Below are 14,316 nucleotides of genomic sequence, written 5' to 3' on the forward strand. Positions count from 1 at the left end.
TGCATGCGGGAAGCGGGGGACACGCAGCTCTCAAAGCCTTAGCCAAATATGGAATTGTTTATTTCCAACAAGACAGGATGTCAGTGCCATCTTGTAATGGCGATCTTGTCTGGCTCCCTGCAACTGATGACAACTTATGCTGGAGAGGTTGTGGGGGAAAGGGAACATTTCTGCATTGCTGGTGGGAGTGCAAGCTGGTACAACCCCTCTGGATGTCAGTGTGGCGATTTCTCAGAAAATTAGGAAACAACCTTCCTCAAGACCCAGTAATACCACTTTGGGTATATATCCAAAGGATGCTCAATCATGCCGCAAAGACATGTGCTCAACTATGTTCATAGCAGCTTTGTTTGTCATAGACAGAACCTGGAACCAACCTAAATGCTCCTCGATCAAAGAATGGATAAGAAAAATGTACATTTACACAATGGAGTACTACACAGCAGAAAATAATAACGACAGCTTGAATTTTGCAGGAAAATGGATGGAGTTAGAAAACATTATTTTGAGTGAGGTAACCCAGACACAGAAAGACAATTATCATATGTACTCACTCATAGGTGGTTTTTAAACATAAAGCAAAGAAAACCAGCCTACAAACCACAATCCCAGAGAACTTAGACAACAATGAGGATACTAAGAGAGACTTACATAGATCTAATCTACATGGGAAGTAGACAATAGAAAAAGACAAGATCTCCTGAGTAAATTGGGAGCATGGGGACCTTGGGGGAGTATTGAAAGGGGGAGGGGAGAGGCAGGGAGGGGAGCAGAGAAAAAAAGTAGAGCTCAATAAATATCAATAAAATAAAAAAATACCAAAATACAAAACAAAAGAAAGAAAGAAAGAAAAAAAGTAAGAAAGAAAGAAAAGAAAAGAAACTTCAAAGGTGCTGGAGAACTGTGGTCTGCAATGTGGAAATGCTGGAACTTGATCTAGCAGCACTGGTTCCCATACGATCCATGCCATAAGTCACGCTTGGCAAATAGGCAATCCGAGTAGTTGTCAGTGTGCATTATGTAGCACAGCTGGTCACAGGAAGAAGTCACTCCTAGATGAAATGTTAAGGCCTACGCGGCAGCAGGAAGGTCCAGTCTCTCTGATGGACTGAACCCCAAACAGCCATACAAAAGCATATTTGTTGAGAGTTACATAAAGCAGTGTCTCATACCAAGGTCCATAATCTAATTCTCTTTTTTTAAAAAATATTTATTTATTTATTTATTTATTTATTTATTATGTATACAATATTCTGTCTGTGTCTATGCCTGCAGGCCAGAAGAGGGCACCAGACCCCATTACAGATGGTTGTGAGCCACCATGTGGTTGCTGGGAATTGAACTCAGGACCTTTGGAAGAGCAGGCAATGCTCTTAACCTCTGAGCCATCTCTCCAGCCCCCATAATCTAATTCTCATGTCTTACTAAAGGAGAGCATCGCATGCCCCCATGACTCTTGTCCTTTAGTTCGTATCATTTGCAATACTCAATAATACAAGTTGTGAGCGAAGTCAGGAGATGGCTGCAATGCCCTTCAGCAAAACAATCACTGTCTCCCACAAGGATTCTTCAAGGTCAAAATACTTTTTAAAAATAGTTTTTCAGCCAGGTGGTGGTGGGGTACACCTTTAATCCCAGCACTCGGGAGGCAGAGGCAGGCAGATCTCTGTGAGTTCGAGGCCAGCCTAGTCTACAGAGCAAGTTCCAGGACAGGCTTCAAAGCTACTGAAAAACCCTGTCTCAAAAAAACAAAACAAAACAAAAAACCTAGCTGTTCGTTCTAATTCGGACACAGCTGTTAAATTCCTACAAGCAGTGCTTTAAGTAAATCACTAAATAATCAATATACCAGTATCTACTAATCTGTCTTTTCTACCTTGTTATATTGTTCTCTCGCTTCGCGTCCATGGCACCTTACGAGCCTATGCTGAAGAAATGTGTTAGTGCTCCTGGGGTAGACTGCATTCTGCTCCTGGGGTAGACTGCATTCTGCTCCTGGGGTAGACTGCATTCTGCTCCTGCGCTACACTGCATTCTGCTCCTGGGGTAGACTGCATTCTGCTCCTGGAGTAGACTGCATTCTGCTCCTGCACAAGACTGCATTCTGCTCCTGGGGTAGACTGCATTCTGCTCCTGCACAAGACTGCATTCTGCTCCTGCGCTACACTGCATTCTGCTCCTGCGCTACACTGCATTCTGCTCCTGGGGTAGACTGCATTCTGCTCCTGGGGTAGACTGCATTCTGCTCCTGCACAAGACTGCATTCTGCTCCTGCACAAGACTGCATTCTGCTCCTGCGCTACACTGCATTCTGCTCCTGGGGTAGACTGCATTCTGCTCCTCTGGCTCTCTTTTCTACCTCTAGCCTTAATCCTCTTAAATAACTTTTGGCATTTTTTTCATACTGCTCCTGACTGGTTAGCATAAAAACAGAATTTCTCCATGGGGGTTGATGGTGATGGTTCTCACCTTTAATCCCAGCACTTGGGAGGCAGAGGCAGATGGATCTCTGTGAGCCTGAGGCCAGATTGGTCTACAAAGCAAGTATGATTACAGCCAGGACTGTCTTGAAAAACCAAAAAACAAAACAATCCCCCCAGTATTTCTCTCTCTCTCTCTCTCTCTCTCTCTTTTTTTTTTTTGGTTTTTCGAGACAGGGTTTCTCTGTAGTTTTGGAGCCTGTCCTGGAACTAGCTCTTGTAGACCAGGTTGGTCTCAAACTCACAGAGATCCGCCTGCCTCTGCCTCACAAGTGCTGGGATTAAAGGCGGGCGCCACCACCGGTGGGCGCCACCACCGCCCGGCTCCCCCAGTATTTCTCATTAAAAACTTTGGCTATGCCCCCTTTCCAGTGGTCTATATTCTTTCTTATTTATTTATTTATTTTGATTTTTCGAAACAGGGTTTTACTGTAGTTTTAGAGCCTGTCCTGGAACTAGCTCCTGTAGACCAGGCTGACCTCAGACTCAAAGAGATCTGCCTGCCTCTGCTTCCTAAGTGCTGGGATTAAAGGTGTGCGCCACCACCACCTGGCAAGTTTTATTTTATGCCTAGTATTAAGATAAGACTAATAGTTGCCCCACAATCGTTCTTTTTGTCTTCTAGCCACTCGTCCACTGTCCACAGTTTGTCACTAGCTGGGACTATCCCCAAAAGTCTGCTGTGCTGGTGTGGGCAGTTCCATCTATCACAGCATGATGACATCCTGGGATGAGCACCACTGGAAGGAGATAGGACAGAATCCCTGTGCGGCCAGTTGGTTATCATGGTAGGTCTCTAGGAAACGGAGGTACTGTGAGACAAAGTTACTCTCCAGACTACTCCATGTGTCGGGGTCTGTCTGGAGGACCCCAGGGGATATCAGGAGACACAGCAGGAGCTGAGCTGTCATCCCCATTCCCAGGTTATTTTTATGGTCAGTTTCAGAGGCTAATCTTGGCTCCCTCTTGTGGCCGGCCCACTTCTGGCTTGAGCTCACGGCAGCCTTGGCATGGGTGTGGTGTAGCCACAGCTTGATGCCTGCAACCTTAAGAGCTGAGGAGTGGGCATTTTTTGTGCAGGGTCATCTAAATCTTTCAAGAGCCACTAGATGCGGGGGTGTTCATACCCTTGGAGGTCCCCCGAGTCCTTCGGGAAGTAGTTCATGGAGATGGGGGCCAAGCACAGTCTCATAATGTACCCTAGACAGTATAAGTGACAGGATTCTGACCAAGGGAGATCTGTTTCTTGGCAATGTTGGGCTGGTGCTGTTTGTTCTTTGATTTTTTTTTCAAGACAGGGTTTCTCTGTGTAGCCCTGGCTGTTCTGAAATGCACTATACAGAGCAGGCTGTCCTGGAACTCACAGAGATCCACCTGCCTCTGCCTCCCAAGTGCTGGGTGGGATTAGAAGCATGCACCACCACTGCCAGGAGAGCTTCTATATTTAGTTACTCTTACTTGAGCTAGCATTCTGCCATGGTCGCCTTACATTTGTTCATTCTACTAAAAGTTCAGGAAAGTAGTGAGCCCAGAGGAGAAATGAACAAACAAACAAAGACACAATGAAAAACCATCCAAAACCACCCAAACAAGCTGGGCAGTGGTGACACACACCTTTATTCCCAACGTTTGGAAGACAGAAGCAGGCAGATATCTGTGAGTTTGAAGCCAGCATGGTCTACAGAGTGAGTTCCAGGTCCTCCAGCACTACACAGAGAAACCCTGTCTCGAAAAACAAAACCAAACCAAAAGGCAAATCCCAAACAACAAGCATAGAAAAAAATCATCAAGCCGGGCGGTGGTGGCGCACGCCTTTAATCCCAGCACTCGGGAGGCAGAGGCAGGCGGATCTATGTGAGTTCGAGGCCAGCCTGGTCTACAAGAGCTAGTTCCAGGACAGGAACCAAAAGCTACAGAGAAACCCTGTCTCGAGAAATCCAAAAAAAGAAAAAAATCATCAAAGGATCCAGATGGGGGAGATGGCTCAGTCAGTGCATCAGTTTGGTGTCGATCCCTGTGATAAAAACAGCTGGAAGCAACTGGGGTGGTGAGGGTTTATTTGAGGGTTTATTTGGTACACAGGTTATAGTCTGTTTTTTTGAGAGAAACTAAGGTAAGGAGCTCAAAACGGGGTCCAGGAGGCAGGGGCCGAATCAGAGTGCAGGCTGGCAAGCTGCTCACTGGCTGGCTTCTTCCACTTGCCCAACTACCTCAGGCAGCCCAGGAACACCTGCCTAGGGAAGGGGTGGCTCTGCCAACCATGGGCCAGTCAATTACCAATTCAGAAACTGCATCACAAAGATACTCACAGGCCAATCCGATGGAGGGAACTCCTCAACTGAGGGTTCCTCCTCCCAGGTGACTGAGCTTGTGTGGTAAAGGGGGTGGCTGCCCTGCCTGAGGAAGTGAGTTTGATCCTTGCCTGCATGGTGGAAAGAGAGGTCTGAGAACAACAAGCTGCCTCTGCCTTCCACATGAACACATTATTTATTGTACTCTCAAGTGCACGCACACATTATATAAGTACATGTAATATAAAAATTTCAAGGAAGACCTCTCTGAGTTCCAGCAGGGTAGTGGGAGCGCTCTTGCAGTTGAAAGCAGTAACCGGGGTTGTAGCTGTTCATGAAGGCAGACTAGGGGGACCAAAAGGCAAAAGGGAGGGCATGTAAGTCATTGTCACCAGTGAGGAGTGTGAGGAGAAAGAGGGATAGCCTGGCGGCAGGGAAAGTTGTTAGGGGCTAGAGGGAAAGGATGGCACATGGGGATGGCTGTGTCCATGCCCAGAGGAGATGATGCAGGCAGGATGGCGGCAAAGGGCACCTAGGTTTCTCAGCATTCAGAGTGACCAAGGGGATGGTGTGAGCAAGGAGAGTGAAGGGAGCAGCTCACCACAGTGGCCAGCGCCTTGTACACAGCAGCTCACAGGTAGGTGGCCAGGGCCCGACAAAGGTGCACTTTTCTGAGAATGGTTCTTTTTGTATAGTATACATTGGTTCACACGTTCCACTTTGCACTTGGAGGCCAGAGGTCCATGTCTGTTTGGTGTCGTCACCATTTCTCTGGTCTGTCTCACTAATCCTAGAGCTAGCTAATTCAGCTAGGTGGCTTGGCTAATGAGCCCCAAGGGCTCTTCTGTCTCCACTTCCCCAGGCTTGGTTTACAGGGGGCACTATCACTGCTCAATTTTTTACATGCATGCAGCAGATAAGCAGCCCGAGTTCAAAGACATGAAGATGGAAGGAGAAAGTCCACTCTGTGAAGGTCTTTGAACTTTATACATTGCATGGCTACACACACACACACACACACACACACACACACACAGAGAGAGAGAGAGAGAGAGAGAGAGGCACTGAAAAAGACTGAGAGAAAATACTAATTCAGTAATACTGTCACAGCAAGGTGGTGGTGGCACATGCCTTTAATCCCAGCACTTGGGTGGCAGAGGCAGGAGGATCTCTGTGAGTTCGAGGCCATCCTGGCCTACCAAATGAGTTCCAGGACAGGCTCCAAAGTTACAGAGAACATGCCTGTTCTCGGGGAGAACACCTACGACGTAATTATGTGTACTTCTTGATCTCATCATACAAGACAAGCACAAAGGCACCACCCATGCCCCTGAGAACGTTGGACCATGCACCCTTGAAAAAGGTCTTGCTTCCTTCGTCACGAGCAATCTTCCTCCAGCAGTCGATCGTGCCTGTGTACATGATGTCATATCTTGAACATTCTGGACAGATTCTCTGGGCTGTCTGTTTTATCAATGACAACTATTTACCAGTTGAAAAGTGGGAAGCAATAATAGTCATCTGACCAGTTTTCTCTTAAAGCCATTTCCATAATGACAATAATGATGGGACTCAATTATATTTTTTATTTCAGTCACTCCTGATAATAAAAATTGAAGAAATAAAAATATCTAAGACAAAAAACCAAAGTTACAGAGAAACCCTAACAAACAAACAAACAAACAAAATAATCTCTGTCCAAAGAGGCTGAGAATGTGGCTTAGAAATTAAAAGCACTTGCTGCTCTTGCAAAGGGCCAAAGTCTGATTCTCAGCATCCACATAAAGGCTCACAACCATCTGTAACTCCAGTTCCAGAGATTCAACACCCTCTTTGACCTCCTAGGGCACCAGGGATGCCCAGCCATTCATGCAGTCAAAATAACCACACACATTAAAAACAAGCCTCAGGAAAGCCTTACTAGCCGCCACTTGGTGGCGCTGTCAGAACAGGCATGTCATTTTAGACACCCGTGGTTCCCTTCTGTGTCAGAAGCATCTTAGGTGTGTCTGGTTAAGATCTCAAACCACCTACAAATTGGCTTATTTATAAATTTTCCATTAATTTCAGCCTTTGGGTGAGACAGATATCTAAAAACAGAGTTAAAACAAAACCTGACACCAACTCATGTTAACTATTTTTTATTGGTATGATGACAAAATAAATTTCTGTAGATAAACAACGGATATGGAGAATGGGCAAGGGTGTTTTGAGAGTTTTGTTCTTTCACATCCTGTCTGGAGTTTGATTTATTTTGTGTTTGTTACTGGGGTCAGACCCAGGGCCTCCTGATGCTAAGTAAGCACCCAACACCGAGGCAATCTATTAACCCTCAGTAGCCTGAAGCCATGGCCTTGTCTGTAATCCAGCTACTTTAAAGTGGAGGCAGAATCGTCAGCCTAAGGCGTCCCGGCAAAACTGCTTATCTTACATATACAAAAATGAGGGCCGGTGAGATGGCTCAGTAGCCAGCCGGCGTTGAGTCTGAGCCTCTCGGCCTATAGCTGATGAGACCCGGGTCAGTGCGAAACCGTGCGCACGCGCAAGTTTTCCAGTCCGGTTTCCGTCAACGTACTGAGGCGGACGGGAGGAACGTGCGCAGTCAGAGGGCCCACCCTTACTCCATTGCGTCACGTGATAACGGTCGCTCGGAAAAACCGCCACTGGGAAAAAAACAAAACAAAACATATGTCTCATCAGGTGATACAGGTCTACCAATAGGGACAATGAGACAAGAAACAACAACAAAAAAGTCCCTGTCACATGACAGAAGCGGGGCCAGTCATTGTCATGTGACTCAGCAAACCCACCAGAAGAGGCCAGGCATTGACGTCACGCAACCAGGAGCAGCCCCGGTGCCAACGTCACGTGATGAGGCCCCGCCCCCTCAATCACATTCCATCCCACCGCCCACTGGGGGCTGGGCCTAGGTCGGTCGCCCACGTGATGCGGGGGCGGGGCCCTGACAGTCACGTGGCCTGGCACCTCCCCGGCGCGCGCCCGCCCGCCGCTCGCCCCCGGCTCCTCCTCCTCTTCTCGCCATTGCAGTTGGGACTGGAGCAGCCCCGGCGAAAACCGCGTGGCCTTTTTTTTTTTTTTTTTGAGGGGGCTGTGAAGACTGGTGAGCAAGAGGGCGGCGGCGGCTGAGGTCGAGGGACCGGAACGCTGACAAGGTAAGCGGCAATGTGGCGTCTCCCGCCTCCGCCCCTCCCCCCCGTCCGTTCTCCCACTTGTCAGCGCAGGCTGGTTGACGGGACGCTAGTGACAGGGCAGTTGCCATCCTGCCGAGCCTCTCCTCTGCTCGGATCTTCCTCCCCTCGGCGTCTCGCTCCTTCCTCCTCCTCCGGCCTTGCTCCCGCGCTTGGCCGTTACTCTCCCCCATTGTGCCGAGGAAACAAAATGGCGGCGGGAGTGCCCCTGTGCGCGCGCATCCGTGCTCCCCCTTCGTGGCCCCCTCGGCCAGGGCCTGGGCACCGCTCTCTGGGGGTGCGCAAGCACTGTGATATCCCCCGCTTCCCGGGCCGCTTACTTTGTCCTAGGCCGAGCTTTTGTCTGTTGCTTCGACCCTGCGCACGCGCGCACGTGTTGGAGCACACACCCCCTCACATCCCGGGCATCCCGGCGGGCGCGGAAGGGTCGATCCCCCTCCTTTACCCCGCGTTCTCTCTTTGTTAAGCTACATCTCTGGCTTCCTGGAGCCTGCCAGGTCATCCCAGTTCCCAAGGCGGGAAACATATCTTCTTTGTCCTGAGCACGGTCCTCTCCTTAGACATCGTTGAGGGAAGCATTTATGGATTCATCGGGTCCTTAAAGCCTAGGTCTGTAGGTTTCCTCCAGTTGGAGACCCAAACTTAAGACTGAGTTTCCCCTTCTTTGAGACCAGGTGGTTTCCATTGATCATGTTTCCCAGGTTGTTTAGGCTCTGCCTCCAATCCTCAAAACGGTGATGTGGTGTTGCTGATCTGCAAGATTAGCATGTTTGAAGGCTTTCGAACGTGCGTGCTTTAGATTTTCTTTATTAAAGTAGTTGAATGATGGGAATTCACCTTAGGTTATTCCACAATTCAGATAAACTACTTGGAGTGTATAATGGTCTGTTTGATTCCCCCTTTATGTACCCCAACTGGGGAAGAGTAAGCCATCTCTTAGTAAAATTGCTGGTAAGTTGCTACTTTAGGATACATGGTGGATCAGCAAGGAGGCCTCAGTTTCTGTGATATGCTTCTCTGTTGGGATTTGAGTATTCTGAATGTGTCTTTTTGGTTCAAAATTCTGTTCCATTTGAAATGTTCAGTATGATGATGTGTCCACAGGAAAAGGAGAGGTGCTATTCAAAGTTAGGGTTCATGTTTAGGACCTCAGGTTTTTGTGGTGGAGACCCATTGTGGGTTGACACTGTTGTTTGAGTGTGGTCTTCTGCCTGGGGTAGCTACTGCAATTATGCAGCCTGTGGACGACATGTGGTGGGCGAGAGCCTCCTTCACAGCCGCAAAGGAGAATGGGCACTGGCAGGTGCTGCCGCTCTTGTCCGGTAGAGCTGAGGTCTTTGCCCTTTTGCTTGCTTTGTGGGTAGCTCCTGGTCACTGGGGTTTGTGAATGGACTCTGCAGCCCCAGGGTATTGGCTGGAAATCTGCAATCCATATTGGAGGCTGCTGATTGGTGCGAGACCAGCCTTTGCAGCACTGGGCGCTCCATCGCTCTATATCTGCTGCGAGTTTGGACCAGTCTGGGGATCCCTTCCTTATGGAGCTGAAAAGTGCCTGATTGTTATCGGCTTTTCTGATGGATACCTGTAAGCAAAAGTTCCTTTGGCTCCTTTTAGTACTGTTTTTCTCGACTCATGTCATTGTGAATAAACTGTGCTTTACTTATTTCGTTCAAATTCTTCTGGTCTCAAAGTCCTACAAGAGTACTTATAAGACTTTTTTTCTGACCCCCTTCCCTTTTCATTTCCTTTTCCGATGCAGGGTTTCTCTGTGTATCCCTTGGCTGTCCAAGGAACTTGCCCTGTAGACCAGGCTGGTCTTGAATCAGAGATCACCTGCCTCTTCCTCCTGAAAGCTGGGGTTGAAGGCATGTGCCATTGCTGCCTATTTCTTTCTTTCTTTTCTTTCTTTTTTTCTTTTGGTTTTTCGAGACAGGGTTTCTCTGTAGCTTTGGAGCCTGTCCTGGAACTCCCTTTGTAGACCAGGCTGGCCTCGACTCACAGAGATCCGCCTGCCTCTGCCTCCCGAGTGCTGGGATTAAAGGCGTGCGCCACCACCGCCTGGCTATTCTTTCTTTTTTTGAAGTATTGTCTCACTGTGTATCCCAGGCCGGGCTTGAACTTGGAATCCTTGTGCCTCAACCTTCTGAGGGCTGGGATTATATCTGTGTGCCACTACACCAGGCTTCCCGACCCCCCCACAGGATTTTGCTCTATGGAGAAGGCATCTGTTGTGGGAGTAAGGTGTAGATGTGAGTTAGACGAGTCTTTCTTTGGACAAGGCCCCACTGTGTGACCTCTTAACCCTTGGAGATCTGCCTTTCTCTGCTTCTTGAGTGCAGGGATCAATGGTTTGTGACACATCTGACCAGAAGTTCTTCTCTGGGCTCAGATAGCTTTCCCCCCACGTAGATGGAGTCTCACACTGAAGTCCAGACTGGTTGCAAAGTACGTTAACCTGAGTGCTGGGATTGCAGGCTGTGCCGAATGTCCTTTTTTAGTTCCTTGTTACTTTTCTTGTTCCGGGGGAGTGATTCTTATCCTCAAGAAATGTAGATTTCTCTTTCTTTCTCTTGCCTGTGATGCTACTTTTTTTAAAAAATATTTATTTATTATGTATACAATATTCTGTGTGTACGCCTGCAGGTCAGAAGAGGGCACCAGACTCCATTACAGATGGTTGTGAGCCACCCTGTGGTTGCTGGGAACTGAACTCAGGACCTTTGGAAGAGCAGGCAATGCTCTTAACCTCTGAGCCATCTCTCCAGCCCCTTTTATGGTTTTTTTGAGACAAGGTTTCTCTATGGAGCCCTGGTTGTCCTGGAATTTACTCTGTAGAGCAGGCTGGCCTGGAACTACAGAGATTCACCTGCCTCTGCCTCCCTAGTGTTGGGGTTAAAGGCATGCGCCACCACAGCCCAACTAACACACTGCTGCTACTTTTTTATTATAAGCTGCATATTTATTTGCTTAGAGTCAGTATCTGCTACATATTGTCAGTTGTTTGACTTGAGCTATTCTGTCAATATGTGTGGCCCATGAACTTGTAACACCCCACCCCCCTACCCCCTCCTTTTCCTATGTAGTCATGTGTTAGCCAGCTTAGCCTAGCTTCAGCTCCTGGTTTAGACTTTACAGTGGTGGGGCTTTACAGTGCAGGTGATTGAGTGTTGTTTTTAACAAAATCTCAATTGCTCAATTTTATCAATAAAGACTTGGGAGAAAGACGCTAGAGTGAAGAGCCTGCTAGCTCAAGAGAGGCAGAGAAAGCACCCGACTCTCCTCAACCAGTGTTCCAGAAGCCCCTTTCTTCTCCCATGCATTCTTAAACCAAACTCCTCAAACTGAATGCCCTTCCCTTCTACTTCGTGTGTATCCCTCATCCTTCCTCCTGACTCACTCTTACTCTATGGTTTTTTCCTTAATAATCCGGTTTACTCCCTATCAACTGGTTGCTTGCTCTGCCTCTTGACCTATGGTTGACTTTTTTTAATCCTGTTCACAATATTCAAGCAGAAAGCACTTGGATTAAAGGTGTGTGATAAGGCTGAGCCACACCACAGCAGAAACAGTTTTTTCCAGTAGATAATGCAGTCTCAGGGTTCACACTATGATCAAATATCGTGCAACATTTCACCCTTTTGGTCTAAATAAAAAGGAAAGATTTGAACTCTAACACAGTAAAACTATTTACAATGTCTAGCTTGGTTATATTTGACAGTTTTAGGATTTTTTTTTTTTAAATTTTGATGTTCTGTAAAATGTTCATGTCAGTCTCATGAACTCAGCAATTTGAATATCCTGAGTAGTTTGTAGTCCAAAGCTGATCTTTGGGCAGTGGTTGTCAATTTAGTGGCAATCCTGGCTCGATAGAGCACAACAGTCAATCCAAAGGTGTCCATTGATTGCACAGAACCTAGCAGCATAAGAGGCATGGAGCAGGTTTGCCTAGTGGTTAGCATTACCACACTCAAGGTAGATTTGTCATTGCAGGGCATATCATCTTGGATACCTCAAAGGCCGGGCGGTGGTGGCGCATGCCTTTAATCCCAGTAGTTGGGAGGCAGAGGCAGGTGGATCTCTGTGAGTTGGAGGCCAGCCTGGTCTACAAGAGCTAGTTCCAGGACAGGAACCAAAAAAGCTACGGAGAAACCCTGTCTCAAAAAAATCAAAAAATCCCCCCCCCCAAAAAAAAGGTCACTGTTAGGAATGGTCACAGTTTATCATAGAAAACTACAACATTTTCAGCAGCTCTCTGAAAGGTTTGAGGACCACAATCTAGTAAGTACATCTGAGGTACATAAACTTGGTTCCTAGTTACCTGCTTCAGACTCAAACCTGAAAACATGTACAGGAAGCTAGATGAGTCTTATTTCTAGATTAGTCAGAATTCTGTATGACCATTAGTATTCCAGTGGAAAGTTCATATGCATATGATCTTACAGGTTTTGAGACCATGTATACCTTAAGAAGTTTAAGAGAATCAAATGAAAACAAAAAGATTATGATGAGATTAGTGCCTGCTGGGAATTGAACTCAGGACCTCTGGAAGAGCAATCAGTGCTCTTAACCTCTGAGCCATCTCTCCAGACCCCACCATCTTTAGTTTTTAATTGAACTGGTACTACATAAAGACCATTTGCCACTTATGTCTATAGAGGGCAGCAACTACAAACATTTGGGAATCTGACTGTCCTGCCCCCAACTCCCCATGGTTATCTGAAGGGAAGGTCGTCTGTCAGGAAGGGTTAGCTACCCAGGCAAGATGGTGGAATGGGTGTCAGCGTTAGCTAGTCTGCGACTACGAGACAGAATTTCAGGACAGTTAGCTGGAGGTGGGTGATACTATTTGTCCATTTTACTCTTTTTTTTTGGGATATTTTCTCTTGATGATCTTGATGATCCTTTTTCTACACATGTTTCACTTGTCCAGTGGTCTCTGGATTTTTTTAGTTGGATGCAAAACCCCGCCTCAAGTGTAACTCTGGGTGGGGGGGGGTCCTTTTTCAGCAGGTTATATCTATCCTAGAGTGGAATGATTTTTGGCAACCGAAAAAGTATTATCTTTCATTTAAGAAAATTCTTTTGGCCGGGCGATGGTGGCGCACGCCTTTAATCCCAGCACTCAGGAGGCAGAGGCAGGCGGATCTCTGTGAGTTCGAGACCAGCCTGGTCTACAGAGCTAGTTCCTGGACAGGCTCCAAAGCCACAGAGAAACCCTGTCTCGAAAAACCAAAAAAAAAAAAAAAAAAAAAAAAAAAAAAAAAAAAAAGAGTGTTTTTTGTTGTTGTTGTTGTTTTCAAGACAGGGTGTTTCTGTAGCTCTGGAGCCTGTCCTGGAACTCACTGTGTAGACCAGGCTGGCCTTGAACTCTCAGAGATAGCCAGCCTCTGCCTCCCAAGTGCTGGGACTAAAGGCTGTTTTTTTTCTTTTTTTTTTTTCTTTTTTTTAAAGATTTATTTATTTATTATGTATACAACATTCTGCCTCCATGTTTGCCCGCACGCCAGAGGAGGGCACCAGATCTCAGTACAAGATGGTTGTGAGCCACCATGTGGTTGCTGGGAATTGAACTCAGGACCTCTGGAAGAGCAGTCAGTGCTCTTAACCTCTGAGCCATCTCTCCAGCCCCTGGTTTTTTTCTTAATCTGCTTACTTCATGTCAAATGGTTGCTTTGTGTGCCTCTTGACATATGGTTGGCTTTATTAATCTTGTTTACATTATTTAAGCAGAAAGATCTTGGATTAAAGGTGTGTGCTAAGGCTGAGCCACACCACAACCTGAAACAGTTTTTTCTAGTAAATGCAATCTCAGGGTTCACAGTGTGATCATATGTTCTGAGGGGATTAGAACTTATTTTTCCTATGTTCTATACATTTGGTGCTTCCCCCACATCATAATGTCTTGGGAGAAAAAGATTTATTTATTGTTTGCAGTGGATTAGAGTTAGAGCAGAAAGAGATTTGACTGAAATCTCCATAGTGAATGAAGAGGGTTGTGGCCTCTGGAGAGATGAATGGACTTGAGTTTTGCTGCAGCCTTCTGCAGCCGTGGTTGCCCTGCCTCACCTTCCTGCTTCTTTAACAGTGTTGAAATGATAGGTGTTATGGTTTTCTGTCCCTTTAAGAGACAAGCCACACCCACTCCCTCCCCCTCACCCTCCGAGACAGGCTGATCTTCAGCTGCCGTCCTGAGCTCGCTCTCTTTTCCATCTTCCTCTCAGAGAGGCAGCTTCGCTTCTGCCTCTCTCCCCACTTCTCTGCTTCCCCACTTCTCTGTCTCTTTCTCCTCTTCTCTCTCTTTGTCCCCCCTTTCCCTTCCACAACCCCCTGAATAAA

At 47.0% G+C, this 14,316-nt stretch overlaps 1 protein-coding gene across 8 annotated transcripts in view; it reads left to right on the plus strand.

Annotated features, from left to right (window-relative positions):
- The first annotated feature begins 7,793 nt into the window (after positions 1-7,793).
- The window catches only part of Ilf3 (interleukin enhancer binding factor 3), a 39,778-nt gene continuing 33,255 nt past the window's right edge, over positions 7,794-14,316 (plus strand). For 5 of the 8 annotated variants that reach the window (XM_041657075.1, XM_041657079.1, XM_041657080.1 and 2 more), the window contains exon 1: positions 7,794-7,944. The gene's annotated coding sequence lies outside the window, so the exon portion shown is untranslated. The remainder of the gene's footprint in view (positions 7,945-14,316) is intronic. The other 3 variants (XM_041657076.1, XM_041657077.1, XM_041657078.1) reach the window with 1 other exon arrangement.

This window comes from Microtus oregoni, unplaced genomic scaffold, assembly GCF_018167655.1.
Source record: "Microtus oregoni isolate MIOR12 unplaced genomic scaffold, Mior012 000008F_ref0000371, whole genome shotgun sequence".
Classification (NCBI taxonomy): Eukaryota; Metazoa; Chordata; class Mammalia; order Rodentia; family Cricetidae; genus Microtus; species Microtus oregoni.